Source organism: Amblyomma mixtum, chromosome 1 (genome assembly GCF_055824585.1).
Source record: "Amblyomma mixtum isolate Tamu chromosome 1, ASM5582458v1, whole genome shotgun sequence".
Taxonomy (NCBI): Eukaryota; Metazoa; Arthropoda; class Arachnida; order Ixodida; family Ixodidae; genus Amblyomma; species Amblyomma mixtum.
The window spans coordinates 23,934,911-23,960,112 of record NC_143012.1 but is presented as its reverse complement, the minus strand read 5'-3'; the positions used below and the strand labels follow the sequence as shown (position 1 = coordinate 23,960,112).

At 48.6% G+C, this 25,202-nt stretch overlaps 1 protein-coding gene across 3 annotated transcripts in view; it reads right to left on the bottom strand.

Annotated features, from left to right (window-relative positions):
• Positions 1-25,202, bottom strand: part of LOC149365755 (uncharacterized) — a 106,947-nt gene that overhangs the window by 60,374 nt on the left and 21,371 nt on the right. Inside the window, exon 1 of one of the 3 annotated variants that reach the window (XM_089545751.1) lies at positions 5,355-6,191. The exons of 1 other annotated variant lie outside the window; for it this stretch is intronic. The gene's annotated coding sequence lies outside the window, so the exon portion shown is untranslated. Of the gene's footprint in view, positions 1-2,877; positions 2,897-5,354; positions 6,192-25,202 lie in introns of those variants that run through there. One more of the 3 variants, XM_089545769.1, reaches the window with a different exon arrangement.

Genomic DNA, 25,202 nt, shown 5'->3' with positions numbered 1-25,202 from the left:
GCAAGCCCCAGGCAACAGGGGGCGCAGCGATTGCTTGACGGCACGACTAAACCTAACGTATACTTTAGCAATGCCCGAAATGAAGGCATCGGTGAAACACTCAGGGAGACAGGGTTGAACAGTAAGTGCTCTAAGAAGAAGAAAAAAAACGAAAGGGCAGCTTCGCACACTACTTTAATGCCTAGATTTACGCAAACAGTCGCCGGAGACGATGAAACCACTTAAAAGCAACGCCGGATAAAATGACGAAAAAGGAGGAAAACACGAACCACGGCCATAGCAGGTGGGTAACGAATACTAACGTTCGGTTAACGCCGGTCGCGCGGCCTCACGCATTTAAGGCCCCGACGGCGAGGCCACCGGGTGCCGACATCTGGTGTGGAAATCAACAACACTCTGCTTGTTCTTGGAAGCGCCTTGCGGTGTGACTTACGCGCTACGCAACGCGAAGGCAGCGTCGCGCGCAAACCGACAACTTGCGCCACAACCTTTTACAGAGTGAGATGTTGTTACTGCGGTATACGTCTCCCGCTGCATGGGTTGGTCACCGATCACTTCACCACCCCTCAGGCATGCAGCCCTAGCCCTCTGACACGCTATGTACGCGACTTTGTACAAAGCGAACTCGCGGCTATTTCTGAGATTGATTTCCTAGCAGTGATGTATTTGTTTCAGGCGATTTTGCATGCTTCGTCTCGTAAATAAGCCGGTTTTGTATGGCATACAGGCAACGCAGTAAATATTTCGCGAAGCATTCAGCGGAGTAGCCCATCGTCTGCCATTCTTGTGTAGACACATTTTGCATCCAGTACTAACATCTTTTGTTTCCGCAACTTCAGGCGTGATATACGTGCACCGCCGCGGTGGCTCAGTGGTTATGGTGCTCGGCTGCTGACCCGAAAGACGCGGGTTCGATCCCGGCCGCGGCGGTCGAATTTCTTTGGAGGAGAAATTCTAGAGGCCCGTGTGCTGTGCGATGTCAGTGCACGTTAAAGAACCCCAGGTGGTCGAAATTTCCGGAGCCCTCCACTACGGCGTCTCTCATAGCCTTAGTTGCTTTGGGACGTTAAACCCCATAAACCAACCAACCATCAAAATAGAAATTATTTCAATGATCATGATCAGAATGTATACGTTATAAGTCGGTGCGTTTAGACGTTGCTAATTGCATCAGTTACGACAATTTGTACGGAATATTTCACACTACTGCAAAAACCCCCGGTTGTTATTTTGCGCTGGAAAACATAGTCCGATGCAACTCAGGAACAAAGGGACTTTTCCCCGTCAAGGGATCCCTTCCAACCACTGGCTTCGGTCGATTGTGACAAGCCTGCTATCGTGACAATGCAGCGAGTGACAGATGAAAGGGGATAGTCCCCTCCCTGTATTGTAAGGCTAGCAGGTTCGTGACAATCCGCCGACGCCACTGGCTGGAAGGGGGTCCTCTGACGGGCAAAAGCAGCTTCTTTCTTGAGTTGTATCCGACTATAACAGACTGCCCTTCTTAAGACCATAATACACTATTTAGGCGGAAAAATATTTCATTTCAATGGGAAAAAATGGCGTATCAAAGGGATAACAGAAAAATGGCTGAGGCTTAACTTGGTTAAGCCTGGAGAATGCGAAGCATCATCGTGTCGCGTAATTTGGAGGCGCACAACCACAGCGACGGCGCGAGGTGGGCCCCCGTTTCTCCACTGTCGCGACGTCATCGTGTCACGTGGTGTGACGTCATGTATCACGTGATTTGGAGGCGAGGTGGGCCCCCGTTTCTCCACTGTCGTGACGTCATCGTGTCACGTGGTGTGACGTCATGTATCACGTGATTTGGAGGCGCATAACCACGGTGAAGGGCTGAAGTGGTAGCTAAAGTAGTATGCTTCGCATAAAAAATGGTCCTGCCCGGACTCGAAACTGCAATGTTCTGATCCATAGCCAGACCGTTCTGCGTTCCGACACATGCGCAGGACACCCGACGTCGACAGCGAGAGCTGTTGCTTGTACGTCCGCGCTACGGCGGGGGAACTCGGGGACAGCAGTATACCGTCTGACACGCCGCGGCGGCTTAGTGGTTAGGGCGCTCGGCTACTGAGCCGGAGTAGTCGGGTTCGAACCCGGCCGCGGCGGCCGCGTTTCAATGGAGGCGAAGCGCAAAAGCCGCCCGTGTGCTGTGCGATGTCAGTGCACGTTAAAGATCCTCAGGTAGTCGAAATTATTCCGGAGCCCTCCACTACGGCTCCTCTTTATCTCTTTCTTCTTTCACTCCTACCTTCCTCCCATCCCTCACGGCGCGGTTGAGGTGTCCTCCGAGAAGTGAGACAGCTTACTGCGCCATTTTTTTCCTCAAAAAGACAAAAAAAATTCTGGCATCGTCTGCCCGCGCTGCTGCCCCTTCACACTTGATTCATAGCACAGCTCGAGAAACGAGCATATAGTGCGCGCCTGCGCACGAGTTATAAGTAGTTACAAGGAAAGGCGCGGTAGCAGCATTGCAGTAGGTGGGAACCTAGACCGCACCGTGAAACTAGGAATTACGGAAAGGGTGAAGAGGTCGGAGATTGAACAAACGATAAACTGGGCACCGTCTACGCTTAGATCTCGGCGAATTTCTCGATTTATGCGCCGAGCGAAAACATTGTAAATTTTTCCAGTTCTCCCACCGCTAGAACCGAATCGGGTGCAAAACGTCTGCTTCGGCGCATCGCCGTCTGCGAGCAGCGTAGCAGACGAGGCTCGCGCCAGATCGGCGGGCGTTCGAGATCGGCAAAGCAGACAAGGCCAACTGTTTGCCATTGCGAACAGCGCGCAGCCGTAAAACAGGATATATCTTCGGCAGCAGCAACAGCGGGAGGAGCTAAAAACAAAAATGGCGCCGACCTTTCCTCTGTCCCGGATTTCGCAAACGTGGTGCGGTCATGATCAAGCGAGCCATCACGTCGAAGCGGCGAGAGACAGCGCCCCGCGCGGTCGTCCGCGAGTGCATACTAATGAGGCTGGCCGAGGCTTCGCGCCAAGGACGGGTGTAGCCGGGGGCCAATGGAGGACGCCGGAAATCGGTGACGTCATCGGCGAAGGGCAAAAAAGCGTCTGCGCGTGCGCGCATATGGAGATCTCGCCAAGAGAGAGACGAGGGGGAAATAATGGGGTCCATAAAAAAAGGTCAAATTATCTAAAGAGGTAACGGACTGCGGCTTTTCTTAGACGACGCTGGCCGTAAATGCGGCAGATATAGACACATTATTTTCCTCCGTGTTTGCAGCTGAAAACACGAGGACTTCCCTCTTAGGCGTACTTCAGCGTAGAAATCGGTTTTCCAGCTGAGTATACGACACAGTAGCCGCCATGTTTGAGACAAAACGAACGGCGGAAACTTGCGCTTCTTTTTAATCCGCTTATTGCCACCTGCTCCTGGCTGCATTGTGGAAGCTACGTTTGGACTCCTTCTTCATGTCAGTGACGTCACGTGTTAACTTATGTACACAGTTCTCGCGGTCCATCCTTTCTTTCAGCTTTGGTCTACAATGTTACATTCAAATCTGATGCGTGTGTATGATATTGCATGCGCAACAGGTAAAAACGAAACTTTGAGTCCGTTGTGCAAACTAACAAAGATTGCGGGAATACCGCATAAATTTCGACCGGAATAAATTACTATCAGTGGCATTGCGTAATAGCGGTGTCACCGTCGGTACAAGACAACTGACTTCAAGAAGCTCTGGTTGGTCGGTTGTTAACACTGACTAAAGCCAACTAGCGGCGATTGAGCGTAGTGAATTGTTCAGCCTACTTCGGATAGCTGATTTTGCGTTCAGTTACCATCTTTACTAAGCACTTCTTATTTTGGGTGCACCCCGATTATTTGTTTCGATAATTGTTTGCTGCTCCTAATGGCTGAAACGCCATTTTCGTCAACACTTTTTTTTTCTTTTTTTGATAAAATGTGGCTGAAAGGTATGGAATGGTGGGACCTGTGTCGTCCAAAAAAGGAAGCGTCTCCATATGCAAATTCACTGAAGAATTAAAGCAATTCGCACGCGGTTAGCCGAAACATGAGAAAGGCTTCAGCGTCAGTTTAGGCTAAGCTTGATTAGATAAAACTCCGCAGACATACCTACGCAGGTAACAAATCAATTCCTCGAAAGCCCCAGAAGGTCGAGCAACAATTGTCACCGCACTCGTCGGAGTACATCAGATTACCAATGCGAGCTACACACACGAAGGTACGAGTCATAGAGTTGAGCTGATCACCTAGGTGGCGCCGATGACGCTTTCTGTCGAAGTAACGGCCATGGAAATGCGTTGCTCACGAGGAAAACCGTCCAAGACAGGCGGACGTTCACTGAAGCGCATCGACAAGGTCTATGTCTGAAGGTAGTCGTGCATTTTCTAGTTCCCGGTGCAGATAATGTGCATCGATAACGGCACCGCAGTGCGATCGTTGAGCAGATATCGGTGAGCGTGTCACACACACGCACACTGACACTCGGGGCCGAAATTGCAGCGAACCCGTCATAAGCACGGACGTCATACTTCTGAAAAATAGGATGGGGCGGACACATTCTTTCAGACGAGTGTGTGTGTGCCTGAGTGTGTACGCGGGTTCACCTTCCAATCAGAGACAACAGCCAAGCCCGAGACGTTCTTGTAAGCATGTGTCTTGGTTAGATTGTGCTCAGTGTCTTAACTAAATGGTTCGTGGTTTATGGGGGTTTAACGTCTCAAAGCGACTCAGCCTATGAGGGACGCCGTAGTGAACGGCTCCGCAAATTTAGATCACCTGGGGTTCTGGGGTGCACTGACATCGCAAAGTACATGGGCCTCTAGAATTTCGCCTGCATCGAATTTCGAACCGCCGCGGCCGGGATCGAACCCGTGCATTTTGCAGCCCCTCCTTTCTAGTGCATATAAATACTGACATGTAACAATACTGCAAAATATATTGCACTGGTGAAGAACTAGCCCCAAATCGAAAGATTGCTAAACCTTGCTATAGTTTTTTTCTTCAGCGCACATAATTATACAGGATTAAACACATTGGCATCGACGAGGTATAGACGAAAGCTGTCCCGGAACAATCGGATCTCGGTGCGCCATTTCATATGCTAATTAGGAGGGTCACGCATGCGAGGGGGAAAAAGCTCATTTTAATAAATGCATACGCCAGGACTTGCGCCTGCTCGAGCACACAGCACCAGTGACGCAATGCAACAAACGTTCTATCGGATCAGTTCTAAATACTACGAAAAGAATAGCTCAGTGAACAGGTTTAAGCTAGCTCTGGCACAAAACCATCAACCTCACTCTTCTTTTAGGAGCAATGACGAAGCATATTGTATGCACACAAGGACACCAACCTCGGGATAGTTGCTCGATCCTCCGGGTATCCAAACTGAGGAAATTCTTCTGCCGCCACCAAGAGAACACAGCACGGTCAAATCCTCGCTCTTTCTTCGGCGATCAACAGCACTCCGACCATCACAGCACACCAGAAACCCGTCGCCGCTCCGCGGCGTTTCACTGCTGACTTGCAGGTGGCCGCTGCGCCGTTGCTTCAGATCCGTATGTCCACGTCGAAAGTCCGAGGTAGGACGCTTCGGAAACGCTCGGCACTCAGAGGCGTCGTCGTCTTGGGCCTTTAAGGAGGTCAGCCGGGACGCTCAACTTCCCCGGCGTCCCGCACGATCTACCTGAAACACAATGCGCGGCCCGCGGAGCTGCGCGCGGAGCGCCGAGCGTCGTCTGCTCATGCACTACGTCGTCTGCTCCGAGCGGGTGTGGAGAGGAGGCGCGTCCAGAAAAGAGAGAGAAAGGACGCGGAGGCAGCTCAGGGCTGCCAGACCAGAAGCCAGAAATGGTCAAGATTGGTGTCACCTTATCCGCGCTGGAGAAAAAGAGGCGCCCTGTAGCGTGCGCTTTAACCGGGCCGAACCCATTTTCTTCCGGCCTCGCCGCTCAGCCTCCAACGTGCTTCTGCCGCTGCACCTTGCAGGTGGTTATAACCCTACCTGCTTATTTTGACGAACACGTTAACAGCGGGATTGGAAACAGGAACAAAAAAAAAGGCAAAGCAAGCAGCGCGCACTGATCGAAGACCGATATGGTGGAAGATATAGGCGAAGGCTAGCGGCACGCAGTAAGATGGTGGAAGGGAACCGAGAAAGAAAAAAGAGGAGTCCAAAGGCAAACGACTTTGAAACTGGAACCTGCCGTTCGGCGGACCGCTTGGCAGAAGGAAAGAGTAGCGTTCGTTCGCAGCGAGGTTTGTCCCGAAAGTTGAACTTGATACAGTTTTGCAGCGCTCGTGTGGGTGCATGCGCGGGGGGGGGGGTCAAAGGCCGAGTAACCTGTCACGTCCGCTTCTACGCGCACCGGCAGGGAAAAGAAATACGAACCGACAGCCGTGCGCACGAGTGTGTGTGTCGTACGCGCGAGTTTAGGTGGTGAGCCGTCATCTTGCGGAGAATCGGGTCGGGCCGACGCCACAGCCGATGGCCCAAAACGATTGCGCGTGGGCTGGGTGCCATATGTTGCCCAGATGAAAGAGGCACAGTGGATATAGGCTCGTCTTCGGGCTTTCGTGTTGTCCGCCTCGGCTTTGCTTCAGTTTCTATCGGGAGCGCGGCGGTTTTCATTTAGGAAGGAGAGGCACCTACCAGAAGAAGAACGTGGTATAACTCTACGTTTTTCTTTTTCCTTTTTAAAGCGCTAAATGCCTTTAGCTTCCATTCTCGGCAAACTCTGGCGGACATCGTACGGATATCACGGTGAACCTTAGGGCGAACATGAAGTCGAACATCAGGGGGAACCCTGTTGTTAGCGGTTATACCAATGCCCACGCCATTTTTCATCCTTTTATTCTGTCTTCGAAACAGTGGGCGCCATTAGCGTTGCCGACGTAGCCTTGCAATAGATCGGGATCAGTCAAGACACAGAAAGGCTCGTCTATGTCGCCAACGGCAGTTTTATAAGGAGTCATACGCTCAAGCCACAGTGGTCGCCATTTTGACATCCATGCAGCTCGGCGAAAGGCTACGGGGTGTGTCTAATCAGCTCATCTCCCCAAAGCTGTGCTTTGGTTAATACACCGCGCACGAAGGTTAGAAGGCGACCAAAGTGGCCAAACGTGACGCTAAGGCTCAAGAACTGTGTCCCAGCGCTACGGCGCGTCAAGCTGCGAAGGCAACGATGGCTGATGAGTGCTCTGTCCAGGGCGCAAGAGAAAAGCGGTTCACCACAGCGACACGCAAATCATAGAAAGCGGCGAGTAACACCGGGCGCGCTGTCTGGCTGGGAGTGAAGCAGGTGATGGCGGCGACCCCTCGAGTTGAAAAGCAGCCAGCGAGGCCATGCACGCTGCCGCACTCGGGGAACCATAGAGGGACAAAGGGGCGGCTAATAGCGGTGCGAAAGGGACTGGTGAATATCTGAGCACGGCTACCACCACATATCAGCCGTCCTATAATGTACTATGACTTTCCTTTAACGCCTTTCATGCATATGCCCACTGTCAATGACGAGTTAGACTAAATATTGCACCACCGACACACTATCTGCTATAATGCTTCAACATAATATACAGTCCCTTGAAGAATACAAAGGTCGAGATTTTTCTTTCTACTAAAAAATAAGAAATTGTCAATGGTTCTCGATTTGTATCGTTAACCGATAACGTCCAAGTCAACAAGAAACAGGCACACTGAATCGTTAAGACCTTACTTTGCCAGAACAATTAGATTCAAATTTTAGTTTTTCCCCCGCCTCATTACCGGGTGGAATCAGCTACCATCATCATCAGCATGACACTGATGCCTTAGAACAGGCCGTTCATTGAGTTGTTGTTTTTGTTCATGTCTAGCGCTGTACAGTGGTGAGCAGCCTTGTCTAGAGCGCTTGAGCAGTGCGCACTTGGTAACAAAAACCGACATTAGAGAGCAGCCCCTCATTACAGGGCAAAGTTTTCGTGCCTGCTTTGTTTACGAGGCTATCTGGCGCTACTTCCGTGCAAGCGTTGCAGCTGGACCCTAGAGGCTGCCACAAAATCTGGATTTGTTTGCAAGGAAGTGCACCGCCCGAGCGCTCCAGACAAGGCTGCTCACCACTGTACTTTTTTTGTGTGTGTTTATGGTGCCCCACCTGTCAGGGTCCCTCACAGGCTTGCAGTGGGCTCTAAATAAATAAACAATTCTTTTCCCTCTTCCTACTTGCAGAAGCCACCTCCAGGTACAGCAAAGTTAGGCTGATGTTGGTGATGACGAGTGAAGCCCGGTGTCGGGGTTCAGCAGTAGGACGTCACGTCGCGCTCGTCCGTTCCACCCCCCCCCCCCCCCCAGTCTGAAAACTAGGGGTGTGCGAATATCAAATTTTTCGAATACGAATCGAATACGAATACTTGGTTCCGAATATCGAATCGCATATCGAATAATCAATGACAGACGCATTTAACCACTACAAAACATTTATTTGAGCACCCAAAAACATCACAGTTCAACTATCAGTGATGAAATGAACACGAAAGGTGTGTGTGGCTGCACAAAAAGTATCAAAGTCTCATACACTGTTTTTAGAAGAGTGGAAATATCATAGAAGATGGCTGGTACACGGAATTGATCAAGGCTAGCTTGCCATAAGCACAAAAGCGCGTTGCTGGGATGAACATAAAAGGTTGTCGTGAAGTAAAACCGGCTGCTCCACATGGTCAGGCAGAAGTAGTTCCCCTCTAGCTGAAACGACTTCTCCAGCCACAAAAAATGCCCTCTCAATTGGCACTGAACTGGCTCGTATTGCGAGGTATTTCGTGCACAGCTCTCACTATACCAGCTTCGCAGGTATAGCCACAAAGAAGCTCACCAGTGCAGTCAGTTACTGCATCATGGAGGAAGAAAAAAACTTTCTTTCCTCCATGTACTGCATGGCCCAACGTTACGCTATTATAGGCACTATAGTTACGCACTGCTCTGGGCGCAGCCATGTTGTTATGTCTCTGTCGATAGGACTTGCGGACCGAAATGAACGCCGGTGCTCGCAATAGAATATTCGGCTGGATACGAATATTTGCGTCGTGTCGAATATTCGAAACAAAAAGAATACTTGGACTTCGAATCGAATACGAATACTAAAAATATAATATTCGAATTATATTCGAAAGTTTCGAATATTCGCACACTCCTACTGAAAACCTAAACATACGCCACCGCTTTGGCTCAGTGGTTATGGCGCTCGGCTACTAACCCAAAATACGCGGATTCGAGCCCGGTCGCGGCAGTCGCATTTCGACGGAGGCGAATTGCTAGAGGCCCGTGTGCTGCGCGATGTCAGCGCACGTTAAAGAAACCCAGATGGTCGAAATTTCCGGAGCCCTTCACTACGGCGCCCCTCATAGGCTGAGTCGCTTTAGGACGATAAACACCACAAAACCAAACTTTAGCCAGTCGCGACAACTACCGGCGGAAATAAAGATCTTGCGCTACCCGTATGACATTCAACACCGCTCCAGCCGATAACGTGATGCACGTTACCGACAAAAAGAGAAACTAGAAAGAACAAGCGGTTCTCCAGGAGTTGACGTGAAGACAGTTTTCGCAGAGCGTGAGCGTTCACTCTACGCGAGCTGTCAGCCAAACAAGTTACCCTGCTGAACATGCACACACTACCTGAACGGCTCGGCCGAGAAGTGGCCTCAATCTTGGCTTTCCGATGCGCACGCTCGACCTCGAAGCTCATGTGTACATGTCATTGATGCAAACGGATCGATCCACCCCTACGATTCCGGCGAAGCGTGAGGTCGACTGCCACTTGCGGTGTCCACGGCTAAGAACCTCCGTTCTAATGGGGCCAGCTGCGAAGAGGATACACGGAACAGTATCCTGCACGAGTTTTTGGACAAGCTGAAAGCAATAAGCAGATGAGATAGTTTTAAAATTCTAATAGTTTTTCTTATGACGTTTCTTTCAGCGGAACCCTTCAACGGTAGATCGAAACAGCAATAAAGACCGCATAACACCTTCAGTGAAATCATGAGCCCTTTACTGAACCTTAATCTTAGACAGTTTGTCTTAATTTAGGCTTCTTTTCATTTTTTTCACCGTTGGGTGTGAACGTTATTCGAGGATCATCGTCCTTCAAAGCAGCACTCCTATCATGTTTAGAATCTTATTTCATTTATATGTGCTAGTAAAGTTCAGGTTCTCTTCGTTCCTCGCACCAGAGGTGCCCCGCCAGAGACGGTTTAACTTGAAAACTGAAGCTTTTCTTCGCACCAGGGGTGCCCGGTCAGAGACGGTCTTGCGACGAGATACGATGCAGGGATAAAGGGAATACTTGAAGTTTATGTACAGATATTTACAATCACATACAAGTTAAGGCACTGGAGACATATTAAGCAGCAAAAAGACAAACAACAAAAAGGCGGAACTGGCTAACACAAGGGGAGGCCCCTACTCGGCATAGCCGAAGATGCATAGCACCTGACCTTAGCTCAGAACCGCCTTTTTGTTGTTTGTCTTTTTGCTGCTTAATATGTCTCCAGTGCCTTAACTTGTATGTGATTGTAAATATCTGTACATAAACTTCAAGTATTCCCTTTATCCCTGCATCGTATCTCGTCGCAAGACCGTCTCTGACGGGGCACCCCTGGTGCGAAGAAAAGCTTCAGTTTTCAAGTTAAACCGTCTCTGGCGGGGCACCTCTGGTGCGAGGAACGAAGAGAACCTGAACTTTACTGGCGCAGTCGACAGGATCCTGCGGCCGTCGGAAGACGGCGCAGGAAGGAGAAGACTGAAGGCAGGGAAAAAGGCGACGACCAGGCAAAAGGTCAGCTTTCGAGAAAGGACCTGCGGAGTGACGGCAACCAGGAGAAGCAGCGTGTCGAGTCGGAAACTCGACGGTCACCGGCGGGTCGCAGCAAGTGACGACAGTGGGCACAGTACCAGCGGCGTGGGACAGCGCATCGTAGCGTGCGGTGAAAGCGACGGTGGACTCCGACACCAGGAAGCTGGCAATGCGGATCGACGCATCGAAACCGTGAGTTACCTTGGTTGCATTGTTCACGTCCCTGTGCATGTGTTCGAGCCGGTAGGACAACAGACGGCGTTATGGAGGGTTATCCATGCCGACCCTCACTCGATGTGAGGTGCCAAGTAGAATTGGCGAAGGCGCGCTTGGCGTACTTTGAGGCCAAACTTGCAAAGGTAAATGGCGGAAAGACGCTGCTTCGCGAGGAAAAACCTCAGGACGTTAAGTACGTTTTGAAGGCGTTAGAAGCGAAGCACCAGCAGCTAGAGCTCGAGCTGGCTAAGCTCAAGGAGAGTAGAAGAGCCAGCGAATCAGCGAGGGAGAACTGCTCCGAGTCCGGAGAGGACAGGCCACCTGTGCTGGAAGGCAAAGCCTTATGCTTGTCAAGCACAGGCCAGGAAAACAGCAGTGAGGACGCTGAAAGCAATCAGCCGGTATGCGGGAACACCTCTTCGTTAGGAGAGGCCGCAAAAAGCGCAGGAAGCCAAAACAAGATAAGCTTCTGGGCCAGACAGTGATGCAATTGGTGTTGCCGGAGTGTCGCCGTGGAGAAGTACTGCAGTTGGCGCACGAGTCAAATTGGGGAGGACATCTGGGCTTCAGGAAAACGAAGTCCAGAATTAAAGCCAGCTTTTATTGGCCAGGCGTAGAAGACGAGGTGAGGCGGTATTGTAATAGCTGCCACAATTGCCAAACGAGATCGGATCTGCGTCGGGCAGACAGCGTGCCTATAGAGCCGTTGGTGAGGCCACGATATCCGTTTCAGCGGGTAAACGTCGACGTCATCGGGCCGCTGGAACCAGCCTCGGGTAGGGGCCATAGGTACGCACTATGCGTCATTGACCTGTGCACGCGCTGGTCGGAGGTCGTTTGTCTTCGTTCCCTCAGTGCTAAAGCCACCTGCGACGCCCTTCTCGCGGTGTTCAGCAGGACAGGCATCCCCGAGGTAATATCGTCAGACTGCGGAACAAATTTCACCGCGGAACTCACCCAGGAGTTTTTAAAGAAGCTGGGGTGCTCCCCTCGGTTTTCGACACCGGGTCACCCGGAGAGTAATGGAGCTGTAGAACGCTGGAATAAGACGTTCAAAAACATGCTGTACCATGTTATCCAGAAAGAGGGGAGTAACTGGGACAAGTTTGTACCCTTTTTGCTGTGGGCATACAGAGAGGTGCCTCATGATACGACTGGGGTGGCGCCTTTCGAGATGCTTTATTGAAGGCAGCCGAACGGCCCGCTCAGCATACTAAAGACCGCATGGACAGGAGAGAGTGAGTCCACAGTAAGGTTGGGGCCCTCCCCGGCTCAGTACATGCTAGACCTGAAAGGCCGTCTTGAACGGGCGGCTGAAGTCGCGAAGGCAGTAAGCTTGAGGCAGCAAAATGCGTACGCCACGCAATTCAACCGGCGAGCGACCGCCAAAGACTTCGGGAAAGGGGAGGCAGTTTTAATATTTGATGAACAGCGCCCAGGCAAGATGTTTCCTAAGTGGAAGGGGCCAGGCAGCGTCGTGGAAAAGTACCGCGAGCACTCTTATTTCGTGCAAATGCCGGACGGCGGCAGTAATGACCCCGCACGCACTACCGATCTCTTACAGTGCTTCTGCAAGTATATATTTAGTTTACTATAGTCGGGTACAACTCAAAATCTAAACGGTAAAATTAACCTCTAAGGAGACCCTCAAACCAATGGCCTTGACCGAATTCCATGACATCTCAGTTAATTAGTGGTTAATCCCATGTAACGCTATGTAGGTACATCTGTGCTTAATCTCCTAGCTGTCAGGTTAATCTGTGATTATCTCCCTGTCACCATATCGTTACAAGGGATGAACGAAGGATTAAACGCGACGTAATAAAAATCGGTCGATGCCATTGGCTGGAGAACCTCCTTTGAGTGGCATTTGGCGCTCTGCATTTAAGTATTGTCCGATATAGTTTCGTTTATCATCCGTTAACACACTCTAAAAAGGTTGACATTCACTGTGCTACATGGTACCTGGCACCTGATTGCGTCACTTTTGTTAAGCTTCCTAAACACTTGATGAATTACCTTAACTTGATATATATATATATATATATATATATATATATATATATATATATATATATATATATATATATCGAGTTCTTAAACCTGTTTTACCTTTTTATCTCTTATGTACATGGCTTCATTATTTGGTCACTGCTTTTTTAATACTTTGTGTCTTGCTAAACGAACCAGTTCTGTTTTTGTTTGTTGATTCCTCCGTATGTAACGCCCGGAAGGACTGTTGAGTATCCGTAGTAAATACACAAATAATATAAATCTCCTTACGACTGTATGACTCGTATAAAGCTAATTATCTTCCAGACGGGAACAGGGCGGACAGCTAGAAATCTTGCCTGACAACATGAAAAAAAAAAGTACCGTCATTTATGCTTAAGTGGTGCGCCCATTTATACCGGTTCGCCTCTTTAATGTCCGGACGACAAGCAGAATACAAAATCGGGTGCCTAGGGACAGATGAATGCAGCAGAGAGGCGACGGTGAATAATAGGTTCGCGGCGAGGGAGCAGACAAAGAAATAAAGAAAACTTCGGAGCAGACGACTCTTTTTTTCCGAATCCGTCTCCGTTCGAACACGTACGCACTCGAATACGAAACTGCGTCTGTGGAGACAATAAAAAGCCGGTTAAATAGAATGAAGGGCTAATGTTTCAGCAAGATCCGATCCGTAGAAGAAAAAAAAAGTTTAAACAGAAGTGAACGGCGATGGCGAAAGCAATAAAACGTACTTGTCCCCGAGGATCCTCGGGCTAGAGTAGCGGCGCCTAGTAAAAGCAGAAGGCAAGACGCAAAGGACGCGATAGCAATCAAATGGAGCACGCGTGCTGTCGAAGCTACGCCAACCAGCCCACACCTGACCGCTGCGTGTACGGTGCTCTCGAAAGCATACATACGCGACAGCGGCGCGGCTAAAAGAAGGGCCAAGCCTTCCAAGAGGAAGCGCTTGACAGACGACGACACCAAACTGCCAATCAGGTCGCGCACGCGCGCCTACGTCACGACAGCGTTCGCGTGCTCGTCTGCTCATCCCGGGCCGTGCTACCGGTCCAGAAAAACAGGTACCCCCGAGATGAAAGAAAAACTACAAAAGCAGGAAAGAAGAAAAGAGCGTCGGCTAATTTGTCCCGGACAAGAGCGCGGCGGCGTGCAATCTGTTCGGGGCCTTACCGAGCCGGATTCGGCCTGGCCCGCTGAACTCGGCGGAGCCTAGACATAAATCGGCGCCGCCGATCACACGAGTGTTCTGGACAGAACAGCCATCGCCTGCATTCGCAGACTTCATGCAGTTACCGAAGGAACAAGGCACGGAATACCAGAGTGCGCCTACCGCCATCTATGTGCCGTCCGAGACACTACTACACCTCTACTGCAATGGATACCATGCTTATGTACAAGGTCAGACACACTTAGAGGGAACACGGCTCACGCGGAGCACCACTGCGACCAAGACAGTAGCAAACACGTGCAAAGGGGCCGGTGACACGAAGCACCACGTCGAGTTCTCTCTACGGCTTTGATGCAATGGCACTCCCCAGGTACGTGGCCACGCGGAGCCGTGTTCCCTCTAAGTGGGACTGACCCTGTATTTACCCTCAACGGCGAGTTAAACTAGAATTATTTTGTTCTTTCAGGCAGATATTAAGAACGTGGTCTTTAAGAATTAAGAGACCTGCACGACTATCACAGAGACTTCGGGCCCGACGGATTATTATATTTTGCGGGTCAGTTTACATCGTTTAGTCCCGTATAACAGCCAGAGTAAGGACGCAGTTATGACTCCGAAAATGAATTCCCGTTTAAGTCAACCACTAACCAAGCCAAGTTCAAACTTTTACTGAGGCGAATTAAAGTGGGATTTGCAGTGAGAAACGCGCAGATGACAGCCCGCTTATCTTTCTGGGTGAATTTCATAAACTGCCCGCTACGGGTTGCCTGGCGCGTAGATGAGAAACACCTTGTTACAGTCAGATAAACTGAGAAACCTATCGCGGTGCCCATATATCTAAATCCGACCCACTGATTTGCTCGTAACTCTAAATTTAGGTGTCACACCACATCTGGTAGGCGAATCAACCATGCCTAAGAGTGTTTAAAAAAGGACAAGAAAAAACTCAGGATGTAACCACAGTATAACAAGATTCGGCATTAGATATAAGCGGTAGTGAATATATCATTGCTTATATGTTATTGTATCTTGCAGAGCGCGCGTGACGTAAGTTTACGGTTACTCGTGACGTCTCTAAGCTGGACCCGCCTGCATGGCGCGCTGCAGTGACATCATGCGCGACATTAATACATGTTCACCAATAACCGTTATGCGTTAGGAGACGCTGACGACGCCTATGCCGCAGAACAGGAAAACGTGCTCATAACCAACCCTAACAGCTGTCCGTACAAAATCCTGCGCGGAGCCGCTTATGTCTTGTTACACAACTCATAGGTGGCGCCACAATCCACTAACCTCCATGAAGTGGCCCCGGGACGTGACCGGGTTTTGATCTAGTTTGGTAACTAGTGAGATTTTTAACTCTGGACGATGTATCCCTGCTGAAAAAAAAAAGTTCTATGATGCAATAACCTCATAGAGGCTTCTTCATAGAATATTATACAATTTTATGGTTTGGTTTATTGGTTCATTTGGGGTTTAACGTCCCGAAGCGACTCAGGCTATCAGGGACGCCGTAGCGAAGGGCTCCGGAAATTTCGACCACCTGGGGTTCTTTAACGTGCACTGACATCGCACAGTACACGGGCCTCTAAAAATATCTCCTCCAAAGAAATTCGGCCGCCGCGGCCGGGATCGAACCCGCACCTTTCCGATCAGCAGCCGAGCGCCGTAACCACTGAGCCACCGCGGCGGCCAATTTGTATGATATATCATACAATTTGTATGATATTCTATGACACCTCTATGATTACTGTTTGATTTTACAGAAATGTATCATATTTGTGTGATAATTTATGATTTGTTTGATGAGTCTATGATATTTTTTATGCAAACTGTATGAGTTTATTGCATCATACAACTTTTTTCATCATGTATGGGTCTGTTTCACTGCATAGCGCCTCATATTAGGTAAAAGGGAAAGTATAGTACACGTACCGTTTTTGCCAAAAGTAACCAGGCGTTCGCCGAGTAGCGAAGCACTTCTGGCAGCCCTTAACCTCTGAATATGTATGAAATAAGGTGACCCTTTGTCCTCACGTTTTGGCACCTTTAGGTCTTTATGGCTGCCGTAAAGGCTCCATTATGCGGTTGAGAAGCAAAACCTATTGCTCGGTTACTTTTGGAAAAGGGGGGTACTTGTGCGCACTTGCTGTCCCCAACTAAACGCGCTACGTGGCGATTCTACATGCAGTCTACAATAACTATACCAGGGCCCGTATTACGGAACTTTGTCAAAAATCTGTCAAAAGGTATTGACAGTGACGTCAAAATGACGAAACGATGTGACGTCGACGCCTTACGCAAAATTGACGCAACGAGGAATCAGCCAATTACAGCAGAGCGGCGCTCCGAATCATTTGCCTGCACGACGAGGGACCGTCTGCTAAATTTTTGGTAAACGAGTAAAGAAATGCACAGCGATAAAAATAATTATTATTTTATTTTGCCAAAAAATAATGTTTAAAGCTAAAAATATAAAGAAAAACAAGAAGCGGAAGAAGTTAGGCTATTAAATTTGCTAGTGGGTAACTATTGCTGCCGCGGGGGTGCGCAGACGGCGGTAAAATGTCAACAAGCCGCTTTGCACGGAAACAGCTGTTCCACGCCTTGATACTGTTTTCTTACGCGGCGTCGAAAATCAAGGTACTGTGCGGTTGATCTAAGTGCGGAAAAATCGACGAAGCCAGCTTGTTAAGGTCTGTGTTGTTCGGCTCTTACGATCGATGACAAAAGTGTCAAAGCGTGAAGCGTTGTATGTGATGTGTGGTCGTCTGTTTCTTTTTCCTCGACCGGTAAACAGAAGACGACCACGAAGTGCGATTTGCAGGGGAAAATAAAGTTATCTGCCAGCATAAGCATGTTTTATTTGTATGTAGCTGTGGCACAGAGGTGTCGTCGGCTGCCGAAGCTTGCATGAAAGCCGCCGGTAGCAAATAACCGCTGCCACCCGCCGCTGCACCGACAGCGCATTCGCACGCAAACCTCCAAATTCATCGGCGAGTTCGTCGGACAGCCTCACCGCAGTCTGCCTCTCCAGTCGAAAAAGGCGTCGGAACAGCTCGTCCGGCAAGTCAAACGCGTCGTCGTGCGCCCTCCTTCGCCGTTGCTCGCGTCGCCGCAGCCGCCTCAGCCACATACGACGCCGCTGCCGCCGCCGCCATTTTCTGTCAAAAACGGAACGGTCCAATTTTGACCGCCTCGAAGCCGTCAAAAAAAATCGTCAAAATGCGCCTGCATAATTAGGCGTGCAACGTCACCACTTCTGTCATGTCCGTGACGTAAACGCCAGCCACCCATGAGGCAAGAAAGCAACATGGCCGCCGGACACGGCCGACCAATAGGAGCGCGGCTACGGCGGGGCTTTTTGACGAGTTTTTGACGCGTTTTTGACAAGTTTTTGATTTGACAGTTCCGTAATACGGGCCCAGGGGTCTCAAAATCATCTGGCCAAGCGGGCGACAATGAGAAACTTTTCTCTCCCCCGGTACAGTAGGCGAAAATAGGAGAGCATCTAAAATAAATCTGAAAGCAAAAATTGAGCAAAAGAAGAGGAGTGAATTGAATGAATAACAATTCAAAAAAGTCCATTTCAAACAATTCAAGAATTCAAAATTTCTCTTTTTCCTTCTTTTATTCTGTTTTCATGTGCTTTTTCCTATTAGAAGTATTTAGGTCTTTGCAATTAAAACTGGACATTTAGAAACTGTTATCCACAACTTTAACAGGTGTTAAAAAATGGAGGAGGAAATGGTCTTCTGGAACAAGAGCTGAAATCCTCAAAGTCGACGGGCCGAACTACAAGACTCTGCTGGCCACGTTTTGGAGACCGTAGGACTATATTGCCACGTGTCATGCCAGGAAAGGGGTGTTATCATTTTTGTTCGTGGTGCGAGAAGCGACCGGACTGATCTCGATTGATCACAGTCATGAACAGCTGTGTCTACGATGTTCCAGATTACTGTAGATGATCTTGACCTGTTATCTCTAAGTTTCCTTGCCGGCTTTAAATTGAGCGATGCCGCGAGCGGCGGGCATTCGTAGTTCGACGACTGACGAGCCCATTTGTTGCGTACGCCACTGCCGTGCTGTCTAGTTCTTTTGCGGTCGCAAGTCAGCCCAAATAAAGAGCTTCGTTCAAAAGTCTTGTTACTGTCTTTCTGACCACTGGACTGCCGTCACTACAACGTGACAATATGCGTAAGTCGAAATTCACACGGACTCTGCATGACGTCATGCACATCATGTGGAAACCATACGGAAAAAGGTGTCGAAAGCACACCGATTTCCGTACATTTTTTCACATTATATGGGCTCCTTATTACCTTAAGAGGGCTCCTTCATATGGTAATAAGCCAAGCTTCAAGCCAAGCTGTTATGCGATATAGCCTACATGTGAGTTAGAGCAACTCTACACTACCATGTACTGAACAATTATTGAATAATTTGGCTACCATCAGAACGCGACCTTTGAATTGGGTTCTTTTTGATGTGAAACGCTAGATCTGACGCAGTTTTGTTGTTTATTTCTACAGAATAAACCAAGCTTTATACATGAAAATAGAGCCTAAAAATGACTATGTTGTGGACTGAGCAGAAAAGCAATTATAACATTTATTGCGTACGATCAGGGGCGCCGCGCTTATTCAACAACACAAGAAAGTTAATGTGGATAGCAGGATTTTGTATCATGCGCCGTCGTGAGCCTTCTTGTGCTATCACTTCGGCACCGCAACAGTACACCAGCTGCAATGTAGGGCATCTATAATTTATTCTACTTCACCATAGCATCCTAAAGTAATGATTAATAGTGAAATGGTAGACGGAAACAGGACAAAAAAAAGAGACTTCGGAGGGGACACAGATCCACAAGGCAAAGTAATCATTCCTCAAACGTATACCCAATTTCATTCAAATTTCTTACTTTGATAACGGTTCGCCGCTCCCTCATTTACTAGGGTTCAGTGAGCACATTTTCTTGTCATGTGTCCCGCCCCCGAAAAGTCAAGAAAACATTAACGCTATATATACAAAGGAAACTGAATGGCCATTAACTTGTAACTTCCTGATTTCAGCACGTGGTGTCTGGGGACTCTCCAAAACGTTCGGTTGAAACTAATTGGTCTCTTTTAAAGAAGGAAATGTATGAACAAACAGACAAGCATTTTCATACTATCAACGCAATTGAAAATGATTGTCACTACGGTTTAATGACCAGCTGAAGCACCTCAAAAACGACAAGAAAATGCTGTTTCCAACTGCTGCACGACCGAACACAGCCTGCGCCCAGAAAAAGGTTTATTACATAGGACAAACATACCTACCACTGCCGCCGCGGTGGCTCAGTGGTCATGGTGCTCGGCTGCTAACCCGAAAGACGCGGGTGCGATCCCGGCCGAGGTGGTCGAATTTCGATGGAGGCGAAATTCTAGAGGCCCGCGTACTGTGCGATTTCAGTGCACGTTAAAGAACCCCATGGGTTGCCGAAATTTCCGAAGCCCTTCACTGCGGAGTCCCTCATAGCCTGAGTCGCTCTGGGATGTTAAACCTCCAGAAACCAAACCATTCCTACCACTAGCAGGCAAAACGAAACACTTTTTTCTTACCATAATTCCTACCCGCTATGTTGTGCATAAACCCTTATAGATTTTGGAAAACTATTAACACTACATTCTTCTAGCCTCTAACAATGCATAACCAAGACAATTATCTTATCCCACAGCCATGATGTGTCGCGTTTCCTTTCTGCTTAGAACCCTACAGCGAATTATCGGATGTTTCAGCTCTCGTTCATAAAATAACGCCAGACGTTATATTTTACACCCACGGTATTATGAAACTATTCGAGTGAAACAAATCAAAATTGCACGCTAATCTGGTGTTGATGGCTTAAATTCTAAAGTACTAAACATTATTAACAACACTGTAAGCATCATCTTGTGCCACCTCTTTCAGCAGCCGTCATCAGGTGCGCTTCCAAAGGATTGGAAAGTTGGCAAAATTGTTCTAGCCTTCTCCCCGCCCCCCCCCCCCCTCCCCCACAAAAAAAAAGCTAGAAATATTCTCTGTCGTGTAAAGATCACCGTCCCATTCCTTTCACCTGTGTCTCGTTCGAATCTAATGGAGCATGTCGTTTATTCCAGCATCGTCAAACTCCTTGCTTAAAATTACGGATGACACTTAAGACTACTACGTGCTTTTAATGCGAAAGCATTGTTTTTATGTATATTCCCTTTTGTTTATTATTATTTGTTTCTTGCTTTCTAATGACGCACCTAGCCATGGCCATACAGTCGTAAGGCAACGCATGCCCTATATTCACCTTTGTTCGCAAGAAGCAACGCGGTTTTGAGGCCTATGGGTTTTGTGCTCGCCTCGCAGTCTGAGCGTCGTCCTGCAGGTTCAATTCCCCCGCACCTTCGGAATAAATTTTATTTTTCTTTGATATCACGGTGACGTCAGCTGGGACTTTTGGGACCAGCGCTCTTGGTGAACGCCGACACCGGGTTTCGTAGCCAATAATCAATATAATGCTTCGCGATTAAAACGTTTCATTCTAACCAATAGGGCTTCTTAGGGCAACTCCGGCGATTTTCAGAGGCTACCGTGTTGTAATGAAACTAACACTGCAAGTTTTTTCTCTGGTTCGTGATTACTTCCACCAAGTCTGGCAGAAATGCGAAATGTAAGTCAGGCGTGAATCCTTTTTAGGGTTCGCTGTTTCCCTGGCCTGATTATGTATGGCGTATGCGTTGTACAGGGCGGATTAGGAGTGAATTCTTTTTTTATTATTATTATTTCTAAAACACCCCCATTTGTAAGCCTGGAGCAAGCCTGTGGCCTTCCTAGATTGTCTCTCGTTTCTTCCTGTGCTAAAATGGTTGGTTTATGGGGTTTAACGTCCCAAAGCGACTGAGGCTATGAGAGACGCCGTAGTGGAGGTTCCGGGAATTTCGACCACCTGGGGTTCTTTAACGTGCACTGACATCGCGCAGTACACTCGCCTCTAGAATTTCTCCTCCAAAAAGCTAAAATGATTTACTGACTCGATCGCTTCACTATGTTGCTAGTCCATATCCAATTCTTCGCAACCGACAAAGAAAGCGCCAAAACAGCTCTGCACCGCTTCTCTTGCGCAGGGCCTATTTAGGCGACCAGTTGTGCTGCGTAGAATCAGGTTAAGAAGTCAGAGTAAAGCAAGGGGTAAACCTTTCACGGCGCACTATGAAAAGATTCGACAGATCGAGGAAAACGATAAGACGCAACCTGGCCACCGGGACCACACCAAATCCGCTGGAGGGATTTGGCGGCTTAGAAGTGGTGTGGCGTGGTTTCGCGGCGCTAGGCGGGAGGTGCAACCGTCGTTACGATCCACCGGAACAAATTCTTCCGAGCATCAGTGGACAGCCGAAATGGACGAAATGCGGGCTCGCATTAACAACAAGAGTGTATAGCAGCTTTCGGAGCGTGTCCACGCGGGGAAAGAACGTTGCTTCTCTCTCCAGAAACTCTTGTTGAATCGTTTCTTCCACGCCGCACTAGTTAACCCCTTCAAGGCGTGGCACCATCGTCCTGGCATTCCAGGACGAGAGTGCATCCTTGTACTGGCTGGTTAAAGTATTGTAGTATCGTAGTCGATATTCAAGTAAAGTTAAGTTAAAATACCGTAGTATCGTAGTCGATATTCAAGAAAAGTTAAGTTAAAATACCGTAGCATACCGCGTGTTCCGTATTTATCTGTCCCTGTTACAAAAAATTCCGCTGCGCAATCTACTGAACTATATGGGCTCAAAACGCCGACTACAAGGTACCTTATGATGGTCTTCGTCTTTCGATAAGTAATTTAACATCTAAAATTGCCTGCATTTTCGGGAATCGGCGAAAAACTGCATTCAACTGCGGCAGAACTTTTCGTCCAGCGAGCAAAGAAGCCACTTTGATAGGTTGCGCCATCTGGCGAGCGGTGAGGCAACCGATGTCAAGGCTTGGGGCTGGAATGCGCACCTCGCGCGGTTTCTTGGGAAGTGCGTGTCGTCTGCTCCTTGAAATTAACACCGCTCGCCAGATGGCGCAGTCTGTCAAACTGGCTTCTTTGCTTCTGGACGAAAAGTTCTGCCGCAGCCGAATGCAGTTTTTCGCCGATTCCTGAAAATGTAGGCAAGTTTAGATGTTAAATTACATATCGAAAGACGAAGACTATCATAAGCTACCTTGTAGTCGGCGTTTCAGCCCATAGAGTCCAGTAGTTTGCGCAGGAGAATTTTTTCTAACACGGACAGATAAATACGGAACAGGCGGTACAGTCGATAAGCGGTACAGGACGAAATTCAGGTTGAAAAAAAAAATTGTCACAGACTGTCCGCACCTCTTGCATAGTAGTAGTAGTAGTAAGAGGATAAACAGAAGCGGAAAGCCAAATGCCGCGCCTGTGACTGGCGAGTTGTCACCACCACCACTGCCGGCGTGCCGATAGGGAGAAGGTAGATGAGGTGAGGAAAAATGGATAATCCACATAGTGCGCAAAGTGAATAATCCTTGCATAGTCCGCACAAAGTGTATATTCCATCCTCGTTAAATGCTACATTGGGTTTTAATGACAAAAATTCTCTGTTGTCAGCTTCTATAGATAGCCCGCAAAGCCCAAAACTTTAGCTGCTGGTCATCTATAGTCCGTAGAATATATGCCGGAACTTACCGTAAGTTCTCACGCGTAACACTTATGCCACGAAGGCATAGCATTTCCAGAGAAGTGTGTACAGGTTCACAGGCCCCTGTATTCGTTTACTTTTTTTATTAATAATTTTTCCCCACAAATACAGACATACTTTCTCATTATTTCAGTTTTCCTTTCACTTAGATGTTACAAGAATTAATAAATATTGTTCTTGGCGCATGAGAGCCTTAGCCGCTTATGCGCCATTAAACCCAACACAACACAACTAATAAATATTGGGAAGATCGCGTATGCGCTACTTTTAATGATTCAGATGAAGAGCTAATAACTTTTATTTGAGAGCTCGGGTACCACGAGAGACCTGAAGCACTTTCTCACTCTATCATTTTCTGGAAAGTGATAGCGTTCCGGCTTGGTCCCTCTCCTTCTGTCACATCCTGTCCCCGAGTTATTCCCACCTCTTTCAAAGCAACTTAAACGGACACTGGACCTGCCGGGGTGGCTCAGTGGTTACGGCGATCGGCTGCTGACCCGAAAGACGCGGGTTCGATCCCGGCCGCGGCGGCCGAATTTCGATGGAGGCGAAATGCTAGAGGCCCGTCTACTGTGCGATGTCAGTGCACGTTAAAGAACCTCAGGTGGTCGAAATTTCCGGAGCTCTTCCGGATGAAATTTCGACGAAATTCCGATCGAAATTTCCGGAGGCTTCACACAAGACTCTTGGTTGGAACCGTGCTTTCGCATTAAAAAATTCTCTGTGGCTTAGCTTGGTTAAGCCCGGTAATTGCGAAAGCAATATCCGCACCTACGCCATGGTACAGCTGGTAGTGTATACACTATAGCTGGTGGTGGTGCTTGTGGTTAGACTTGTTTTTGATGCATCGGTTATACAATCCAATCCAATCCAAACCAATGTAATTCAATCCAATCCAATTTAATCCAATCCAATCCAATCCAATCCTAGCTGCGACGTCACACCGCTAGGCGCGCCGCGCGCGCAAGAGTTAGGCAGCAGCTACCAAGCGCGGCCTCACCTCGCGACGGCACAAGTTGGGCCCCTGGTTTTTGCGGCAGATGGTATGACGTCATAGCAGAGGTCAAGCTAAAGGTCAATGGCCTCGCCACGCGAGGAGCTGAAAGTGAAAGTAGTATTGCTTTCGCAATAAAATGAAATACAGGTGTCGTCAACACCGGTCGTTTTCGCAAACAAACTTCGACGACCTCAAGACAGTGTTTCGTAAGCGTATCTCTGAGGCTAGGCTACGGCGTCATTGACTGCCAATGGTTATCACGGAGTCCTTTCTGTTTTGACGTGAGATCGATATTTGGTACAAATGAAAGCTGTGTGCAGCTGTTCACAGTGTTCTTTTAAATTCATTCTTACGAAATAACAAGACATGAGAAGGATGGCTCTGAACGTCTGAGTGTTGCTTCGATGAAAAGCTTAACCCAGCAAAAGTATGAAGGGAACAAAAAGCGCCAGCACTTACGCCTCCGTGCAAGTTGGCCGAGCCCAGCGCTCAGTAAGATGCGTACCCAACATACTGCGCATGTGCCATATCAACACAGGGCAACGGCAACAGCAACTGCGCAGCGTGCGACGTCCGTGATTAATTGCTGCCGCAACGAATTCATTAAACAGTACTTCATTTTTTATTTATACAAGTACCTGCAGCGCCCAGGGGCATTATAGCAGGGGGGACAATAACAGTAAACAAATACCTAAAATGAGCATGTCACAAATATTGAAAACACACAATAAGGCACATATGTCTAAAATAAAATAGTAACGCATCACTGAAATGGCGGTCCTAGAAAACAAGTTCTGAAAGGGTGGAAAGCTTCTACGACAGATTACTTCATCGAGAAGGACACTCACACCATATGGTGTCACGGAACGGTTTATGCTTTTCCTGTCGTGTTTTGATGCTTCGCAAACGTTGTCTTCGCGCTTGTACGTTGCCTTCCCGTATAAGGCACTTTTTTTTATGCGAAGTATATTGCTAGAGCTATGCCCCACGCCGTCGCCGTGGCTGTACGCGTCCAACCACGTGACACGATGACGTCATGACAGATGAGAAACAGGTCCCCCACCTCGCGCCGTCGCTCGGAGCTGTACGCGACCAACCACGTGACACGATGACGTCCTGACAGATGAGAAACAGGTCCCCCACCTCGCGCCGTCGCTCGGAGCTGTATGCGACCAACCACGTGACACGATGACGTCACGACAGATCGCCGTCACGCACTGGGAGAGGGAGAACGATGCCATCGCACAGACGCCGGAATGTCCTCGAGCGGCAT